This window comes from Papio anubis, chromosome 1, assembly GCF_008728515.1.
Source record: "Papio anubis isolate 15944 chromosome 1, Panubis1.0, whole genome shotgun sequence".
NCBI lineage: Eukaryota > Metazoa > Chordata > Mammalia > Primates > Cercopithecidae > Papio > Papio anubis.
Window position 1 is genome coordinate 133,015,211 of NC_044976.1, and position 19,142 is coordinate 133,034,352.

The 19,142-nt window shown below is 40.6% G+C and overlaps 1 long non-coding RNA gene across 1 annotated transcript in view; it reads left to right on the forward strand.

The window, feature by feature from the left end:
- Positions 1 to 17,764, forward strand: part of LOC116270245 — a 101,615-nt gene extending 83,851 nt beyond the window's left edge. Inside the window, exon 5 of the long non-coding RNA XR_004178186.1 lies at positions 12,699 to 17,764. This is a non-coding gene — a long non-coding RNA (uncharacterized LOC116270245). The remainder of the gene's footprint in view (positions 1 to 12,698) is intronic.
- Positions 17,765 to 19,142: the final 1,378 nt, after the last annotated feature.

The window sequence follows — 19,142 nt, forward strand, 5'->3', positions numbered from 1 at the left end:
ATCTGGCTAAGTTTCTGCTTCTGTTCTCGCTTGTTCAAGATCCTTCTGAGGCCCTGAACCAAATGAGGAAAATTCATGTAAATCTTAGCACACTGCCTGATACGTAATAAGTGCTCCATAAATGTTTATCAGTACTCTCATAAGCCCTGAGACATGCAAAATATTCTTGCCCTTCAGGGACTTACAGTCTTGAGGAGGAGACAAAATTTTCACACTTACACACTAACACACTTAAGGAGCAATTTAAGTCATTAAATGGTTATCTGCTAAGTTTTGGGGAATAGGTGCAGTGGATCACGCAAGAGAGGAGACAGATTATTATGGCCTAGAAGAAGTGCCATGGTGAAGATAAGAGCATAATGTGTATGACATCTGTGTATGACAGCTTTTCAACTCCTGGCAGTGAGATGAACAGGTCAGCAGCCATTCCTGGACACTGCAGAGCCCTCAGGCCAGCCACTCATCTACCCAGCACATTCACTAATTATCACCCAGCTCTGTGCTCTGCATGAGAATGTAAAGAAGACCATGACAAGATCCTTTCCTCAAGCCTAGCCAGGGAGACAGACATGCATAAAGATATGACCACTGAAAAATTCTACATTCATATCTATTTATATCCTCAAGGCATCATCTGAGCCCACAGGTGGGTAGGCAAGTCAGATAGGATCAAGAGTTTGAAGGAAAGCATACATTTACCTGGTAAAAAGGGGCAACTCACAAGCCATAAGCTCTTGTGCAAAGGGGCTGGTAATTGTGAGTCTTCTGCAGGAGAGGTGGAGTTGCTGGGACGTTAGACCCAATCAAGGGCATTCTGAGAATGAGATTGAGAAACCTCTGAGGCCAGCATGGGGCAAGACTTTGGTGTCACATTCGGCCCTGGCAATGTGGTATTTTTGAGCTGGGCCAGGAACTGGAGAGGAGTGGGCCTGGTGGAATGGAGAGGGAGGCTCTTTACTTATCAAGAGTAGGTACCAGATGCTGGTGACTCAAGGGGAAACTTCCTGAATGGATATGGAGTCTGTAGATGTTTAATGGCCTAAAACAAACACATTTTCTGCACTGCTTGGTTCAGAGGCTACAGGTTAAAGTAACATAGAAGAGAATGTCCAGCCAGCAAGGTGAAGGAAGCATGAAATGGAAAGGGTTAGAAGCTGAACTTCTCTTGATCAATGACTTCATTATCTTGGCAAGGATTGCAGAAACTGCAGGTGCTGAGGGAGTGACTTGTTTAGAGGAAGGGGTAGGGACCAGGAAAGGAATCCCAGACACTTGGTGCTAACCCAACTGCTGAATGAGGCTTTCAGCCTCTGGGATTCAGTCAGGAACTCCTGGGCCACATTCTTCCTAGGTATAGGACTAGAGAGCCTTCACTCTTAGTGTCTGTATGTCCCTGGTCCAATCTGCTTTGTTCTACCATGCCTAACATCAGAAAAAAAAGGGTAGATTAAGTTTAGAGCCACTGCTCTGTGTCTTCATCCTGCTTGTTTTTCCTAAGGCAATTGAACCTTGGAAGGCCTTGTAAGTCCCTGTGAGGTCTACAGTTGTCAGGGGTTGGTGAGGTCGGAGAACAAGCTGGTCTGTTCTGAATTCAGCTCTCTCTTTCTCCCTTTCACAACTGAAGGTCTTCCTGAGCCTTTGCCTCTTTCATCAGCCTGGATGTTGAGACTGCAATTTTTCATGATTGCTTGTTTTGTATTTTTTCTTCATGGTCTTTCCTAAAGTCTGTTATTCATCCAGGTCCACTTATATGTCTTCTAATCTATTGCATGAACCCTGCAGCCACGGCCTGGCGTGAAGTTGCCTGCTCATTGTCTCGCTGGTTTTTCCAAACGCTCACAGGCACTAGTCATGTAAATCTCCTCCTGGCAAGAAAAAAGACTGACTTTTTGTTGTTGCTGTGTTATCCCCAGGTGATTCAACCTGTCCTGGGATCACAATAGATGCTCAGCATACGATTGCCACCTCGACTGCTGATCTTTTTCTTCCTATACACCATTCTATTCACACCACTATTCAAAAATTGATATTTATAAGCACTTACTATATCCCAGGAATTGTACTATATGTTCTTTATATGCATTATCCCATTTAATTTTAATAGTTATACCATTTTCTACTTTTAACTATCTCATCCTTTCTACACTGATAGAAAAGTGTCCCTAAACCCAGAGACTTATTAGTACCTGGCTGTTTTGGAAGTTCCTGACCCATAACATTTCTGAAGTTATCGCTACAGGATATGGTTGCAAAGGCCTGGAAGGAGAAATCCTTTCTGTCTCTGATGGTTTCAGGGAAGGTAAGAGGTCTCCTGTCTCTTTGTGGTAAAAACACCAGGGTAGGCCTTGATCTCCTGAGTCTTGAGTATGTTAAGGGAAAGACACTAAGACTGCTCTGCCAAAAGGGCAGACCCTGCCTGGTATCTGGGAAGTTGAGCCCAAGTTTCTCTCCAAGGAGGGTCTCCTGCAGGGATCAGGAAGGAAGGTCTATTGGCATCACACAGGACCTCTTCTAGGTTCAGGAGGGTTTCCTATAGCTAGATGAGACAGAATTGATTGATGTCTCAGTGATGCTTCAGGCCATGTTGATTGGACCTGCGCTAAAGGCAAACCGCCCTTCAGAGCCACGTGTTCTCAAGAGACAGCACAGCCATAACCGCAAGAGTAGGATGGTCCTGGTGGAAATGGCACAATCAAACAAGCTCCTGGGCCTTGTGGCTTTGAGTGGCTGAACTGGAAGGTTCTTGGGGTGTGAGCACTCTCACTCGCAGTGTTGATCAAGCAGCGTAATCACATCACTGCCCCCACAGAAGTGGCAGCCACTCAGTTCTCCTCAGCCCAGGCTGATTTCTGCTCTGCTGGTTCATAGGAAACCACTTGGGTGTTTCATGACTGCTGAAGCCCGAGGCACTTTCTCCAGGGGCAGCATGCATCACTCACAGGATGGACCAAGTGAAATGTCCTGGTCAAAGGCAAGAAGTTTGTATTATTGTCCTTGCCTATTTTACTATCATGTAAATACCCGCCAACCAACCTACAGATATTCTCTGAGTACTTACTATGTAGGTGTTAAGATATACAAAAATAAGGGTGTGGCTAGGGGTGGCATGCTTTTTGCCCCTAACTTGCAAATTTGTTGAGAACATGATGCCAGGCACAGTGAAAACAAAAGATAAATACAAATAAATGGTAACATTTATGAGACAGGCACTAGGTTCTAGGCACTTCTTATGTGTTAACTCATTTCATCCTTACAACATTTCTATGGGCAGGTGCCATTATTACTCCCATTTTTACAGGTAAGGAGACAGAGGTGCCAAAGTTCAAGTGTGTGCCCAGGTGCATGCCGCCAGTGAGAGGGGGAGACAGGACTCAAACCCAGCAAGCCTGGTCTCAGACAAGGTGACTCATAAGGAGCAGGAAAGGAGGTAGGCGGCAGAACATTCAGTGCAGGGGTTCAGAGGGTGGAAGGAAGTAACTTCAATCTGGTTTAAAGAAACCAGTTATCAGAGACAGACAGGGCCTAAAGAAGGTATGGGTGGCTCAGAGTTTTAGGAAGGAAAAACAGGAAGTTGGGCCAATAGGGATAGCATGATAAGAGAACAAGTGCTAGGCTGGAAGACCAGGGGCCTGGCTGTGGCTGTGAGCAGCTGCTCCCTCGGGGCAGGTCACTCTGCTTTTAGGGCTGCCTTATTTTTCTCACCTCCAATTGGAGAAAATTGGGAAAGATGAGCTTTCAGGTCCCTTCAAATTTTTACCTTATGGTTCTGTGATTTTTGAGGGCTGGCATGTTTTCCTGGTTGCTTCCAAAACCCTCTGACCACAGTCCCTCAGGCTGACCCTCTTGTGCCCAGTAATGTGGAAAGATGGCCCTCTGCTCACCAGCACGTGCTTCCGAGGGCTGTGGAGCCTGGGACAGAAGGTAGGGTTGGAAAGAAAATGAGAGGAGCTGGTTGGGAAAGATGCTTACGTACAGAAAAGTTTCCAGCAAGTCAGAGGTGAGAGTAAAAGATCCAAATGAAAAGCCAGAGATTGCTAGGGCTTACCAAGGTGGAATAACTTGTCCAAGGTCTTAGCAGGCCAAGGGATATTGGATTATAACATTTCTAATACATTGTTTTGTATTTGGAAAATGCTCTGCCTTCAGTTTGTATTTTCTCTCCTTCTTCTTCTCGGTAATCAAATGAAGACGTTAGATTTGACGTTTCTTTCCAGTGTGTATAGTACAGACAGGAAACTAGGTGAATGGTGTAATGCAGTCAATGTTCTGTGACTCCATTCTGCCCCTGGAAGAGGGATGTTTTCTATAATAGTGATGTGACTTAACATCCTCTTCTCTTCCTAGAAAGGGAGTGAGAGAATGAGATAGCCATCTAGCACTTTCCCCCCTCACCTTTTCTACAAACTCTAGCATCTCATTTTACAGAAGAAAAGACTGAGGTGGAAAGGAGCAAAGGCAGAACAAAGGCAGAAGTGGAGCTTGCTGTTTCAACCAGTGTGGGTCACCTCAGGTCACCTGGGGCACATCCTATGTGCCCAGATACTTACGGATGGGGTCATTCTGGGCCTTTGGCTCTGCACCGAGGGGCTGCATTTTGAGAAGCATGAGGTTGGGACTCCCAGAGGAAAGTTGAGAGTCAGGAAAACTTCAACAAATCCTCAGGAATCGAAACAGAACATGAGATGAGGATGTTCGGGACAGCTCTGCTGTTAGTTTCTGTGTGTGTGTTTGGGGGCCCATCTCTTGCCAAATCCAATCTCATTTCTGCATATTTGTTTGCTTAATATGAAATACTCCAAAACTGCTCTTCATATTTGTTTAATCTGAAATGAAAATGACTCAGCAGAGAGGAAAAACAAGATTTAAATGCCCTGAATGGCCCCTTAATTAAAATATATAGCCCCAAATCATGGGGATGTTTTTCTCCCCACCAAACCTTAATCTTCAACACACACAAATGCAAGTGCCACACACAGTCATGCATACACACACACACACACACACATTGTGTTTGCCTGCCACAACTTGACCTCAGTCCCTTTATCTCTTTTCCCCTTCGTACTCCAGCCTTTCCAGGGTCCTGCCTTTCCTGCAAGGGGAGACATATTTGAGCTTAGGTGGAGGGGCCTGGCCTGAGCTATAGGCCACAGATGATTTTCCAGGAGGGCCACCACCTCCTCTCCAGTCCAGATCACAGGCTCGGTGTCAAGATCCCTGTGGGAAATCTGAATTTTCATTCTTCAGCAAAGTCGAGGCCACCTCAGATTGTCCCTAGCTTTTGGATCTGGAAAAATGGACTCCATGGACAGAATGGCCATCTACCAAATCAGACATGTCTTGCTTTGTACACAAGCTGTATTTCTGAAAAGTTGGGTATAAACTGGATCTTGGGATGTTGCATCAAGTTTGAGTGTACTGAAATTTGCTATTCAAAGGAACCTAGCACTGGATTCTTTTGTCAAGGGAAGAATTACTTTGTAATGGCTACTCATCTAGTGATTTATGAGTTTGTTAAGTAGATGGAACATTTTTGTATACTGAACGTTATTTTAAATGTACTGTGTGGGATTTGTTTTTCAAAGTTACCAGCATTGAATCCTTTTGCGAAGAACTATTCTGTAGTGTAGATAAACATTTCATGATGTATGAGTTTGGTAACTTTAGGCATTTCTTAAAGTGGGATATACCCCTAGTTCTGCTTCAGAGAAAAAGTTGTTTTTTGCTAATGATCAGACTTGGAGGAAAAAGAGCTCTACCATATGTGAGTTATGGTCACTCCTGAGGGGCTTGGGAAGAACGGAGGTACTCAAACTTTCCATTTTGTTAGAGCAAAAGATCCAGGAGTTGCCTGCTCTTCTTACTTTCTGTATTATCACTGGGGTGGAAATTATGGAGATTATTTTCCCAGAGAAATGTAGTTCACTATTATAGCTACATTTCAAAGGTGTTGCTCTTCATATCTATATCATTTAAATATATATATATATAAATATACATATGTACACACACATACATGTATATACACAAACGCATATATATACACACACACATATGCACATATGTATGTATATACATATATAATCTATCATGTATATTTAGATCTAAAGCAAGAAACAGACGTTGCATTGCAGTAGGGCTTGTGTTTTGAACCACTGAAGGGCTGCTGTTTCCACCAGTACAGAGTGCTGGGGCTTGCTCTGAGATCACCAGGAGTATAAACCAGGCAGGAGGGAGACTTTAATTTCCTGCTCACTCTTTCTCACTTCGCAGGTCAAAAATCATTTCCGTACTCGTCTCCCAAGGTTCCTAGCTGTGTCCCCATACCATCCTATCTGAGCACTAGTGTGAAGCTTGTTTTGGGAAATGATCTGATTGCTAAGACAGTTGGAAAAAAATATATAGTGTCATGTGTGTACAGCCAAGAGCTGACCTAGGATGCCCACATATTCCTGGCTCATCCATGAGCCACATATTCATTGAGGTTCTTATAGGTAGGAGCAAACCCTGCTTATAAGAACCATACATGGACTGGCAATGGACTGGCAGTGTTTCAGGCAGAATGTGCAGAAAACTTACCCTTTCACCATGATTTGGCCCTGAATGTGTCTCAGAAAAAGGCTTTTGGAAGCTCATCCAAGTGCAGAGATAATTTGTGAGACATTTAACCTCTCAGACTCTTGCTTTTTTCTTTCCTGGAGAGCTGCTAATTTCTAGTTGTGGCTGCCACACTCCCGTCTGCCTGATCTTCCATTTTACTTCCTGGTTTACCGGTGGCTTTGACACATGGCCTGTCCAGATCCCAGTGGAGGCAGTCCTGAGATGGAGAGTTGGCGGTCTTTTGTCAGATCTGGGAGGTCCTGAACCATGACTTCCTTTGAAATCAATTTGGAATGTCCATCCAGCTTGGCTAAGGAAGAGGATTTTGACTGTGAAGAGGGAAGTGGGTTCTTTACTACAAAGGACATATTCTCTCTGAGTCACGTGTTCCTTGATGTTCTTTGGTAAGTGTTGGGCTGTGGGCCTAGAAACACTGACCTTGGAGTCAGGGAAACTGGGATCCAGTTCTAACTCTGTGGTCTTCTAACTTAGTGACCCAAGTAAGTCAAAATTAATCTCATTTCGATGTAGAGATATGCAAGATCCTTGACCTTCAATGACTCATGGTCTGGCTTGAGAGAAAGACAGGTAAAGAAGCAAACTCTAATTCAGCACAATGAATGGGAAGCAGCAGTCAGACCAGGTAAAACAGCCTCAATTGAGGGTGAAGGGACTGAGGGCTGTACTTTTCTACTTTGTCAAAAGGAGATGATAATTTCTCTCCACAGGATTGTGGTGAGGCTCAATGATATAATGCATCTATAAGTAACTGATGAAGTTCAGGAATTCTAAAATAGAAACAGGTAGTGATTCTCAACTGTTTTCTTTTTCCACTCTATTCACATGCAAGGTGTGCTAACCAATAATATCTCCCAATACAACAAGTGATTCTTGAAGTATAGGACATGTTCCCCCCACACCTCCAACTCTGGGAATGCACAGAAAGCATCCTTGAGATTCTGATAGTCTGTTTCCAGGAAAAATGTTTTGTTTGGTTTCATCAGAAAAGCTAATATAAATGACATTAACAAGGAACACATTTTCCTTGTTGAAAATCAAAACATTACAAATAAGGCTAAAGTCTCCCTTTGATCACCATTCACAATCTCTTCTGACAAATGCAGCAGTCCATCTCCTAACTCCATCTCTGCGGGAACCACTACTGTCAGCATGGTGTTTAATCTTCCAGATCTTATATATATATAAATGTACATGAGTGTGTATCTATTCATAGAAATATATAGTGTGCTTTACATAAACTTTGCAACCTTGTTCACCTAAAAACATGTCATCAACTTCAAACCTTGTAACTGTGAGTAGCTCTAATATATTCATTGTTACGATTGCATAGCATTTCACAGTAGGAATATACTATAGTTAATAACATTATCCTACTGGTAGACATTTTTCTAAGTTTTTATTATTAAAAATATATTGCAAAGCACTTTTTTGTGCATGCCTCTTTGTGTACACACACAAGTCTTTCTTTAGGGTGAATAATAAATGGGATATATACATCATGGTATATGTATTTTTATTGAAATTATCTTCTAATTTATATATCCAGCAGCAGAGTATGAGAGTATGCATTTGCCTATCTTATTGCCAAGTTTTATATTATCACACTTTAAAATTTTGCCAATCTGATAGATAAAAATTAGCATTCAACTACTGCTTTAATGTTTGTCTTTGTGACTACTAGCAAGGTTGAATACTTTCAGATGTTTACAGCATTATATTGTCTCCCCTGTTAAATGCTTTTTATTTACTTGGCCCATTTTTCTAGTGGCTTTTTAAAAATGATTTATAGAGATTATTTATACTAGAAGTTATTTCATTATACAATTTCAAATATTTATCTTTGCCAGTTGTTTACATGTTATGTTTATGATGTCTTTTGATCTTAAAGAAGTTTTGAATTTTGATGGAAACATTTATTATTCTTTTCATTTCTGGATTTTGCTTTCCATGTCTTATTTGTGCAGGCCTTCCTTATCTTTAGGTCATAGCAAATTGTTCTAGATTTTCCTTGAAATATTCTTATGGTTGCATCTTTACATTTTGGGCTCTTCATTTTTGTGAGGTGTAGATACACCTTCATTTGCTTTTTTTTTTAAATATTTTAAGTTCTACGGTACATATGCATAACGTGCAGGTTTGTTACATATGTATACATGTGCCATGTTGGTGTGCTGCACCCATTAACTCGTCATTTACATTAGGTATATCTCCTAATGCTATCCCTCCCCGCTCCCCCCTCCCCATAATAGGACCTGGTGTGTGATGCTCCCCTTCCTGTGTCCAAGTAATCTCATTGTTCAGTTCCCACCTATGAGTGAGAACACGTGGTATTTGGTTTTCTGTTCTTGCGATAGTTTGCTGAGAATGATGGTTTCCAGCAGCATCCATGTCCCTACAAAGGACACAAACTCATCTTTTTTTATGGATGCATAGTGTTCCATGGTGTATATGTGCCACATTTTCTTAATCCAGTCTGTCACTGATGGACATTTGGGTTGATTCCAAGTCTTTGCTATTGTGAATAGTGCTGCAATAAACATACGTGTGCATGTGTCTTTATAGCAGCATGACTTATAATCCTTTGGGTATATCCCCAGTAATGGGATGGCTGGGTCATATGGTACTTCTAGTTCTAGATCCTTGAGGAATCGCCACACTGTTTTCCACAATGGTTGAACTAGTTTACAGTCCCACCAACAGTGTAAAAGTGTTCCTATTTCTCCACATCCTCTCCAGCACCTGTTGTTTCCTGACTTTTTAATGATCGCCATTCTAACTGGTGTGAGATGGTATCTCATTGTGGTTTTGCATTTCTCTGATGGCCAGTGATGATGAGCATTTTTTCATGTGTCTGTTGGCTGTATGAATGTCTTCTTTTGAGAAGTGTCTGTTCATATCCTTTGCCCACTTTTTGATGGGGTTGTTTGTTTTTTTCTTGTAAATTTGATTGAGTTCTTTGTAGGTTCTGGATATTAGCCCTTTGTCAGATGAGTAGATTGCAAAAATTTTCTCCCATTCTGTAGGTTGCCTGTTCACTCTGATAGTAGTTTCTTTTGCTGTGCAGAAGCACTTTAGTTTAATTAGATCCCATTTGTCAATTTTGGCTTTTGTTGCCATTGCTTTTGGACATGAAGTCCTTGCCCATGCCTATGTCGACTACTAAAGCATCTGAAACTTCTTCACCAAGTTTAAATGCTCCCTTTCTCAGGTGGTACATTTCCATTTGTTCATGAGTCTTTTCTGGGTTGTTCATTCTCTTCAATGTTCTGCTTATCTATTTATATACCAATTACATACTCAGGGAGGCCTTTGCTGGCCACCTTACCGAGAATAGCTCTCATTCCCTTTGTATTACATTACTGTATTTTATCTTCTTCCATGTAGATATGTTTCTTTAAAATTCTTCTTCATTTACTTGTTTGCTTATGTACTATAAGTTCCATGTTGGCAGGAACCTTCTTTGCCTTTTTTACTGATGTGCTTATCACCTGTAATAGCACCTAATAGCTATTTACAAAATAGTTGCTGAATGAATGAATGAAGGCCAATGGCTTGACCAGTGGTGTTTGCATTTTGAGTTTTATTTCTTAAGGCTTAAATAAATTGCCAAAGGGATTTCTACTACTAACTAAAGAAGTGGGTAGAGAAGGGCTTTTTCAGAAGTCCTTGACATGCTTCTTTTGAGTTCTGTTCACATGTCACATTGTTTAAATATTGAACCCTTGGAAAGACTCCTTCAAAGGTGCAGAAAAGGGTTTTTCTGCTCACAATAAGCTTTGGAGATACTTCCTTTTAGGGCATGGAATTTAAAATGACCAGATGTAGTCACTGAATATATGGCTCAAGACAATCATTAATTCATTCTGCAAATACTTACCAGGCACTCTGGTAGTGTTGAGACTACAATAGTGAATAAAATGAACATGGAGCTTGTATGTGTTGGGGGTAATACAAATTAAACAATCACAGCAATGAATATATAGTGAGAAACTATGATCATTTCTATATAGAAACATGTTTTTAGAGTATGTAACAATCAAGTGGATCAGAGAATATTTCACTGAGAAAGTGACCATTTAGTGGAGATCTGAACTAGGCAAAGAGAGGAGAGAAAGTTCTTGGCAGAGGTCCTTAGGCAAAAGAAAATGGAAGAAAAAAGAAAAGAAGCCCCAGTGTGACTGAGGTGGAAAGGATGAGGAGAAGGGCAGCTCTGGTGAAGTAGGTGGAGCCCAGATCGAAGGATGATATAGTGCGATGATGAGCAAAAACAAAAGAAGGAGCAACAACAACAAAAACTCATGTGGATTTTGAAGTAACACCAGCCTTAGGTTCACATATGAGTTTGGTCACCTATCAGGTGTGTAACCTGATCAGCTTTAACCTCTTTCTCCTTAGCTCCCCTGTTGTTGAAAACAAAACTCATTGAGTTACCGTGAATATTGTAAGAGACATCTCCCACATCCAGTTTCCCCTATTATTATCATCTTATATTAACATAGTACATTTGTCAAAATGAATGAACTGATAGGGATACATTATTATTAGCTAAAGTCCATTCTTTATTCTGATTTCCTCAGTTTCCCCTAATGTCCTCTGTCTGGATATAACATTGCACTTAGTCATCATGTCGCCTTAGGCTCCCTTACCTGTGACAGTTTCTCAGACTTCCTTGTTTTTAGTTACCTTGACAGTTTTGAGCATTACTCACCAGAAACTTTATAGCATTTCCCTCAATTGAGATTTGTCTGGTGATTTTTTTATAAGTAGACTGAGGTAATGGGTTTTTGGGTGGAAGACCACAGAGGTAAAGTGTCATTTTCATCACATAATATCAAGTACACATACCATCAATATGACTTATCAGTGTTGGTGTTAACCTTGATCACCCTGTCTTGAGGAAGTGTTTGTCAGATTTCTCCACTGAAAAGTGACACTTTTCTTTCTCCATTTTTACACTGTACTTCTTGGGACAGAGTAACTACATGCAACTAACTCTTAAGGAGCTGGGGAAGGGAGATAGTAATGCTTCATTTCCTTAAGAGCAGATTATCTACATAAATTATTTGGAATTCTTTTGCATCGGAAATATGCTATTCTCCCCATTTGTTTATTCAATCATTAATTTATAGCAGCATGGACTCATGGATATTTATTTTATTCTTTGGTTTATAATTCAATACTACTTTTTTTGGAGGTGGAACTCATTAAGTGGGCTACTGTGTCCCTTTGACATCCCCCATAATCTTTTTGCATGTACGTTTTCTCAATTTCTGGCACTAAAAGATACTCCAAGTCTATCTTGTGTATATTCGGCTCCATTCCCAGAATCAGCCATTTTCCTGAGGAATCCTGTCTCCTTTTATTGAAGAATGGTTATTAGAAATCAAGATCTGAGCACTAGGTTTTCTCATTGCTACTGGGATGTCATTGCCTCTAGGCCCTCTCAGCGGATGGAACATATGTGTGTATACTAACCCAGGCATATACACATGTCTACAAATATTTCCATATGTAACTATTTGTATCCTTATTAAGCTAAACATGAGTTCATACTGATGTCTCCAAATCTAATCTATTATCATATGAATCATTCTGGGGAAACCTGAAAATACAGAATCCCAGGTATCACTCCAGAGATAATGAATCGGGATAAATATCGAACGTATGTTTTGAAAGGCAAACATTAAAAGTATTGAATGTTTCTCTTGGTTGAATATTGGAATCAGTATTAAGATTTTGAAAACATCAGTTTACATGATAAATATAAGTTTTACTTTGCCATTATTCACCATTTGGGTAAGTATTTATCTTAGGAAAACTTTGTTGTCTGACTGTAGTTTTGCTAATTTAAATTTCATGAGTGTGCAATCTGATAGAGTTTGAAAATTCTTGTATTAGGTGATTATTGGATGTGCCATTCAACTCCCAAAGTCTATGATTTGAAGTCCCATATATAAAAATAAACACTGCAGAAACACAAAATTAACTGTGAGAAGTGTATTCATTCATGTTGGCAGTATCTGCCTCACTCATTTCCTCTGCTTCCCTTTCTGTTTTCTTGCATTATTGGTTGGCGGCAGACTCCAGTTCCAACACCATCTTCTGAGATGATCCTGATTCCCAGAATGCTCTTGGTGCTGTTCCTGCTGCTGCCTATCTTGAGTTCTGCAAAAGCTCAGGTTAATCCAGGTAACATGGCTATTACTCAGTTATATGCTAGAAGACCGGCAGAATGTTAAAACCCATCAATGTTCAATGGTGGGTCTAAAAGCTGCCAAGAGGGTCTACAAAGTTCTTTCTCCATGGTGAAATAGGAACAAAAACTAATATTTTTTATATATATATATACACACACACACGTATATATATGTATTTTAATACAACCTGTTGAATATTGTAAAAGATTTTCTTATATAGAGTAGGGCGCAGTAAGAGGGCATTTAAAAAATGGGAGGTGGCAGAAGCAACCATTTGCTTCTGCATCTTCTGAGAAAAACAGGACAGAATTTTTAGATGTCTTAGAGAACTTCTTCAGGTTGGTTTACGAGTTGTTTCTGGCTGTCTTAGGCTTTGATTTTACTTGGATGTCCTGTTATGCTTTTGGGATCCTGTTCCTGTGGGATCTCTTTCCTCTAGGGTGTAGCCATGCTCAAAATAAATAGGTTAGGAGAATCTTTTGAGCCTAATTTTGTGGGATTATGTTGTATTGCATGCACTTTTAAAGTTTAAATGGAAGTAAATAATTGTATTATTTGTTACACAATAATGCTGCTTAACAACTTATCCAAAGCTCAATGTCTTTAAATGAACATTTATTTGGCTCCTAGCTGGACTTGTTTGGACTGTTCTCTGTTCTGTGTTGATTCACTCAAGCATAACTGAGAGTCAGCTGGCTATTGGCTCATCTAGGATGGCTATGACACAGATGAATGGGGCAACTTTGCTGTGCTCTGTTTCATCCTCCTGCAGACTAGCCTGGGTATGTTTTCCTGGAAATTGAACAGGAACAAGACCAGAAGCCAGAATATTCAAACATTTTTCAAGTCACTGCTGAAATCATGTTTACATCTCATTGGCCAAAGCAATTCATGTGGCCAAGCCCAGAGTCAGAGTGGGAGAGCACAAAAAATTAGATGGTAAAGATCTGGGATGCAGGTATTGGAGAAGAATTGGAGTCATTTTTTTTTTTTCATTTTGCCACAAATATGAACATGGAAAAGTATACACAGCTTAAGTGTTGAATTTTATGAATTTTATAAACTGAACACATCTAAACAGTACCCGAATTAAGAAACAGAACTATACCAGCATTTCAGAAGCTCTCTTCATGCTTCATTCCAGTAACTTTTCTCACCACCCCCCAAAGGTAGCCATTATCCTGCTTTCCAGCAACATAGATGAATTTTGCCCATTTTTGTACTTATATACACGGAATTAGATGATGCATAAATACTCTTTGTGTCTGACTTCTTTCACTCAACATTTTGTTTATGAGATTCATCCTACTGTTGCATGCAGTTGTCAACTATTCATTTTCATTGTTGTATATTACTTTGTTTGAATATTTTATTTAGCAAATCTACTGTAGATGGGAATTTGGATAATTTCTAGTTTGGGCCCATTATGAACAAAGCTCCTATAATTATTATTGTATAAAACTTTTGGTAGAGATAAGTACTCAGTTCCTTTGAGTATACACTTAGAAGTGGAACTTTCATATGTGTAGCATATGATGTACTATTCTGCATAATACCAAAAATTGTTTTGAAGGGCTTTACCATTTTACCATCCCGTAGCAGTATATGTGAGTTCCAGTTGTTCCATGCTATATTTTGATTCTGGAGGGTGCTTTAATTTTGTCCTCTTCATAGCATAAGGGTTCATTTGTGAAATGTTTGCTCTCCTCCTTCCACAAAAGTTCCATGTACATGGATTTTTCTTTATACCTTCAATAGGAAATATGATCAAAACTCCTTAAATATCAAAGAATTATTTGTTGAAGAAGCCCAGTGCCTTGTTACTTTCTCATAATTAGCTCAGCTGTTGCATCTCGGATCCTAACTTGGGTACCATTTTTTCCTTTTTCTGCTCTGTATTCCTCAAATCAATTGTTGATGTTTGGTTGCCTCCTACTACATTCTTCATGCTCTGAGTTCCAAGGAAGAGTGCTGTGAGTGCATGGAGTGGTGGGATGTTTTGGTGGTAAGCATACTCACGGAGACTGGCATACCATGAGGACATTTAAATGACTAACCAGGAGAGCTAATCTTCTGTGTTAGAGTCCACACTGTGGCCCTGGAACAGGAAACGGACTGTTTGAAGACAGCAAATAGTCATCTTACTTTTTTTTTTTTTTTTTTTCTATTTCTGGTGTCAGGTATTTCTGTTGGCTCTTTCTGACAGGGAAAAAGAAACAGACATCTCGATTTGCAAAGACCTTTATAGGAAAACAGGACATGTTGAAGGACTAATCGTTCCCTCTGCCATTTCTTTCTATTTTACCAAGTTAAACCAGAGATGAGTGTTTGAGGCAGATGAGAAATTTTCATTCATTATCAGTGATGAAGAGTCTATCATGAATCCTGAGGCTCATGGAATGTTATAGCTTGCACACTGCTGAGCATAAAGTCAACATATAATAAATTCATGTTGATGTAAGGATGACTCTTCAGGAGTCCTTACTGGAGTCATCTGAAAGACTGACTATAACCGAAAAGTATTGAAAGGTAACTGAAGGCACTGAAAGACTGAGTAAATTCTTGGCCAGTTAGGTTTTTCCCATAGGGTGGCCACATGATATAACAAATAGAACTTAAGCCAGGAGACCTGGGTTATAAGCAAATCCAATATGCAACCAATTATTAAATTATCAAAACATTTTAGTAGGTTATTGCATATAAAATATTGGTTGGTTAATAGTTACTGAGCTAAGCATTAAACTCAATAAAATAAAAATAAAATAATAATTAGTTGAAGCTCATTGTTGAAGATTTTACAGTGACTATTGGTCAATAAGCCTTCAGTATTAGCATGATTTCGTTGATAGCAGAAACATTGAATATGATATGATATGAAATATCCATCTTGGGATCTCAGCAGATACCAAGAGAGGATAAATAATCTTGTTTATATTTTAAAAATTCTCTACTATTTTAAATCATAAATGTCTCACTGGTGTCATCCAGGGAGGCTGCAGAGTAGTGGTAGTATGACAGAGATAGTTGGCCGAGGCACGAAGGCAGCAGAGCTCTTGACTCACTGTTCTAAAGCATCTGAGTTTTGGCAAAGCAGGCAGTGAGGCACATGGTATTAGTGGCATTTCCAGTAATGGCAGTGTTAAAGGCAGCATTGTCAATGGGGCCTGCAGCATAGGCTATGCAAGACTTTGTGGGAAATGCTGACATGAATTGTATATACATAGTCCTGAATTGTGGGCAGTGTATCTTCCAGCTGCAACGGTGCACCAGGAACTGGAACCTAATCATCATTCATCCAGTGGGGGAAGTTACTGGAAGAATTTGAGGCAGTTTCTTATATCCAAATCATGGATCAGAAATACCATTTAGCTAGTGACATCTAAATCAAACAAATAATCATCCCAATAATTTCTGAAAATCATTTCTACAAATCAACAGATGGTTGCAATGTTATTAGTTCTGATGAATGATTTGAAGTTAACTTAGAAAAAAGTATTTAGCTTACTTTTGAGTAACAACCCTAATTATAATCCTGACTTGGTCATAAATTAATTGTGTGACAGTGAGGACGTTGTTATGTGTCTCTTTGTACTTCCTGTAGTAAGATTAAGTTGGATTAGATAATCTATGGTACCCTTTCTGCTACAAAATTGCTGTGATTTTTATGGTGTGAGAACTTTATAGCACATACTGGAAGATTTGTTGGGCTTTGGGCTTGGAGGTATAGCCCCTGAAGTTGCATGGCTGTTTTTTGCAAGAAAGACTACTTGTTTCCAACTCTCTACCACTTTCCAGGTTCAGGGATGTGAAGTCTGAATTTCAGGAGAATCTTGCCTTTGGGGTAAAGCACACAGGAAGTGACTGATAAATACTTAAAAATTTTAAACCCTAAACTCTGCTTAGTGGCAGGTGAGTGCAGAAACCCTGCCCTAGCCTAACCTGTAGGAGCATCATAGTGCTACAAGCCACCCTGCTCCAGAGCATCTTTTGCTCTAGAGGTGGGGCCAAGAAGTAGCATTTCAGGCTGAAGATACAGCATATGCAATGGCTGAGAGGAGGGAGAGGAACATGTGGGGCTCCTAGTGGAGGGTAATGAGTGAGAGAGCCAGCAGGGCTATGTAAGGGATCCATTCCTCTGTGGGATCCTTGAGTCAAGTTTTCCCTTATTTCCAACTTGGGCTGGGACTGCCAAACTTGATAGGAGAACTAAGGGTATCTCCATGGGAAAGGGACCTCTTTAGACTCCACAATCATGTACTAAAATACTGGGCTGCAGTAGTTGTCTGAGTATACACCAGTGTCAGGCTCCCCTAGGGGTCATAAAACCACTGTTGCAATGGTTGGTGGGGAACTGGCACCTTATGTTTTTCCAGATAGGAGGATGAACAGAAGTATCCTGATGATCCTGAAATTCTAGCCCAGCGGTCTGAAGCCCTGGGACCCACTCAGCCAACTAGAGGACCGTTGTGTATAAAAAGTACAGGGGTGCTTATTCTCACTCCCCTGACTTGGCCTGTGACAACTGTTTGTGGTTAGGAAAGGGAGAAACATCTCTTCTTCTCAACAGGCAAACCAGGCCTTTAGGATCCATGGTACAAAGCTGGGGCACGGCAGTGCTGGGACTTCCCATTTTCATCTCACACTTTCCCCTCATAGGAAGCAGGCAACTTACTACCAGTTCAGAGTCCTGGGGTGGGAGTCCCCTTTTGGTATTCAGAATGCTTCCACTTTGAAAAAGAGTGGCAAAGCCATTCAGGGTTTGGGATTAGGAGAGGAAGAGCTTTTCTCCTGCTGGCCCCAAATTTATTTTAGGTGCACCACTGTGGTTTTTGTTCTTTCCAGCATCAATCCCACATGTCATTGAGTTCTTAGGGTCAGACAACTAGAATTTCTAGACTATTCATTTTGGAATGGACCTTAGAAATATCTAAGTCACTCTTCCTCATTTTACAGATGAGGAAATGGAGTCAAAACAGGTGAGTGATTTGCCCATGCTCTACATTTAGCTAATAGTAAAGCTAAGACAAGGACGCAGTGCTACCTGTCTCCCAACCCCAGGTGATTTCCACCTGGGCCCTCAGAGTGCGATGTGCTGAAGTGACCTTTATCTAAAAATCATGTGTATCTGCGCAGCCTCATGGCTTCCTTTCTGCAACCAACTTCCAATGTACCTTTATGGGGGTGAGATGTAATTGAGGTTTGAGGGACAGCCTGAGGCCAAAGAATGGAGTCAGATGAATAGGATATACAGTGCCCACACCTAGTCTCATTATGCTAAATGAGGAAGGCTGGAGCTAGAAGCCCTGCAGGGCCAACTTACCCCTACCCAGAAACTGAAGCACCAGGGATGCTTTGGTTCCCTTCTGCACCAGATTGTCCCTTTATCACCTCTCCCTTGTCTTCCACCAAGGCTGCTATGTGTTAATTCACCTACACATATTTCCAAATTGGAAACTCACTTTTGTTTCCCTGGGTTCTCATCATTCATGTTCCCAGAGATGTGCTGAGAAGGTTTATGTGGCCTTGTCTGTTAATGAGAAGGTGATGCTAGTTTCAGGTTTGTGAAACTAGGCCTGAGGTACTAGTGTTGTGATCTGTGTGTATGTGTGTGTGGGGGGGTGGGTGGTAGGGGGGACTGTGTGTTAGATGGCCTGAACAGGGCCCTGAGACAAAGACATAAAAGGCTGGCAAAAGCCCTCTTTGGTTGAATTTATCTTAAGTGAACAATGCTAGAAGCTGCCCAGATTGGCTCTTTCTTGCTTGTGTGTTTGTTAAGTCTAGGCTGACACCTGAGAGTTGCCTTTGGCATCCTTCCTGCCAGTAAAAGAGTCTTTCTGTGGGTAAAACAGAAACTCATCTGCCCCTTGAGCCCCCTTGGTTGTGCCGAATAGGGAAAAAGAGAATTCAAAATTCAAAGAATATTCAATGAACACTTAATATATTCTGGGTACCATTTTAAGTGGTGTCAACAAATTTAATCCTCACAATAACCTTATTAGTATTAGTATTATTACATAATAGTAGTAGTATTATTCCAGTTTTACAGAGGAGAAAGTGAGGCCAAGAAACATTAGGTAACTCACACCAGGTTATAGAGAAAGCTAAGTGGCAGAACTGGGATTCGACCCAGCTCCAGCAAGCGTGCTGTTTTCTTCTACTTCTTCTTTTTTCTTTATCCCCTTTTTTCAAATTTCCAACAATGTATCAGTTAATAGTTTTTTGTTTGTTTGTTTGTTTTTGGAGAGGGCATCTTGCTCTGTCACCCAGGCTGGAGTGCAGTGGCATGAAGATGACTCACTGCAGCCTCGACCTCCTGGGCTCAAGCGA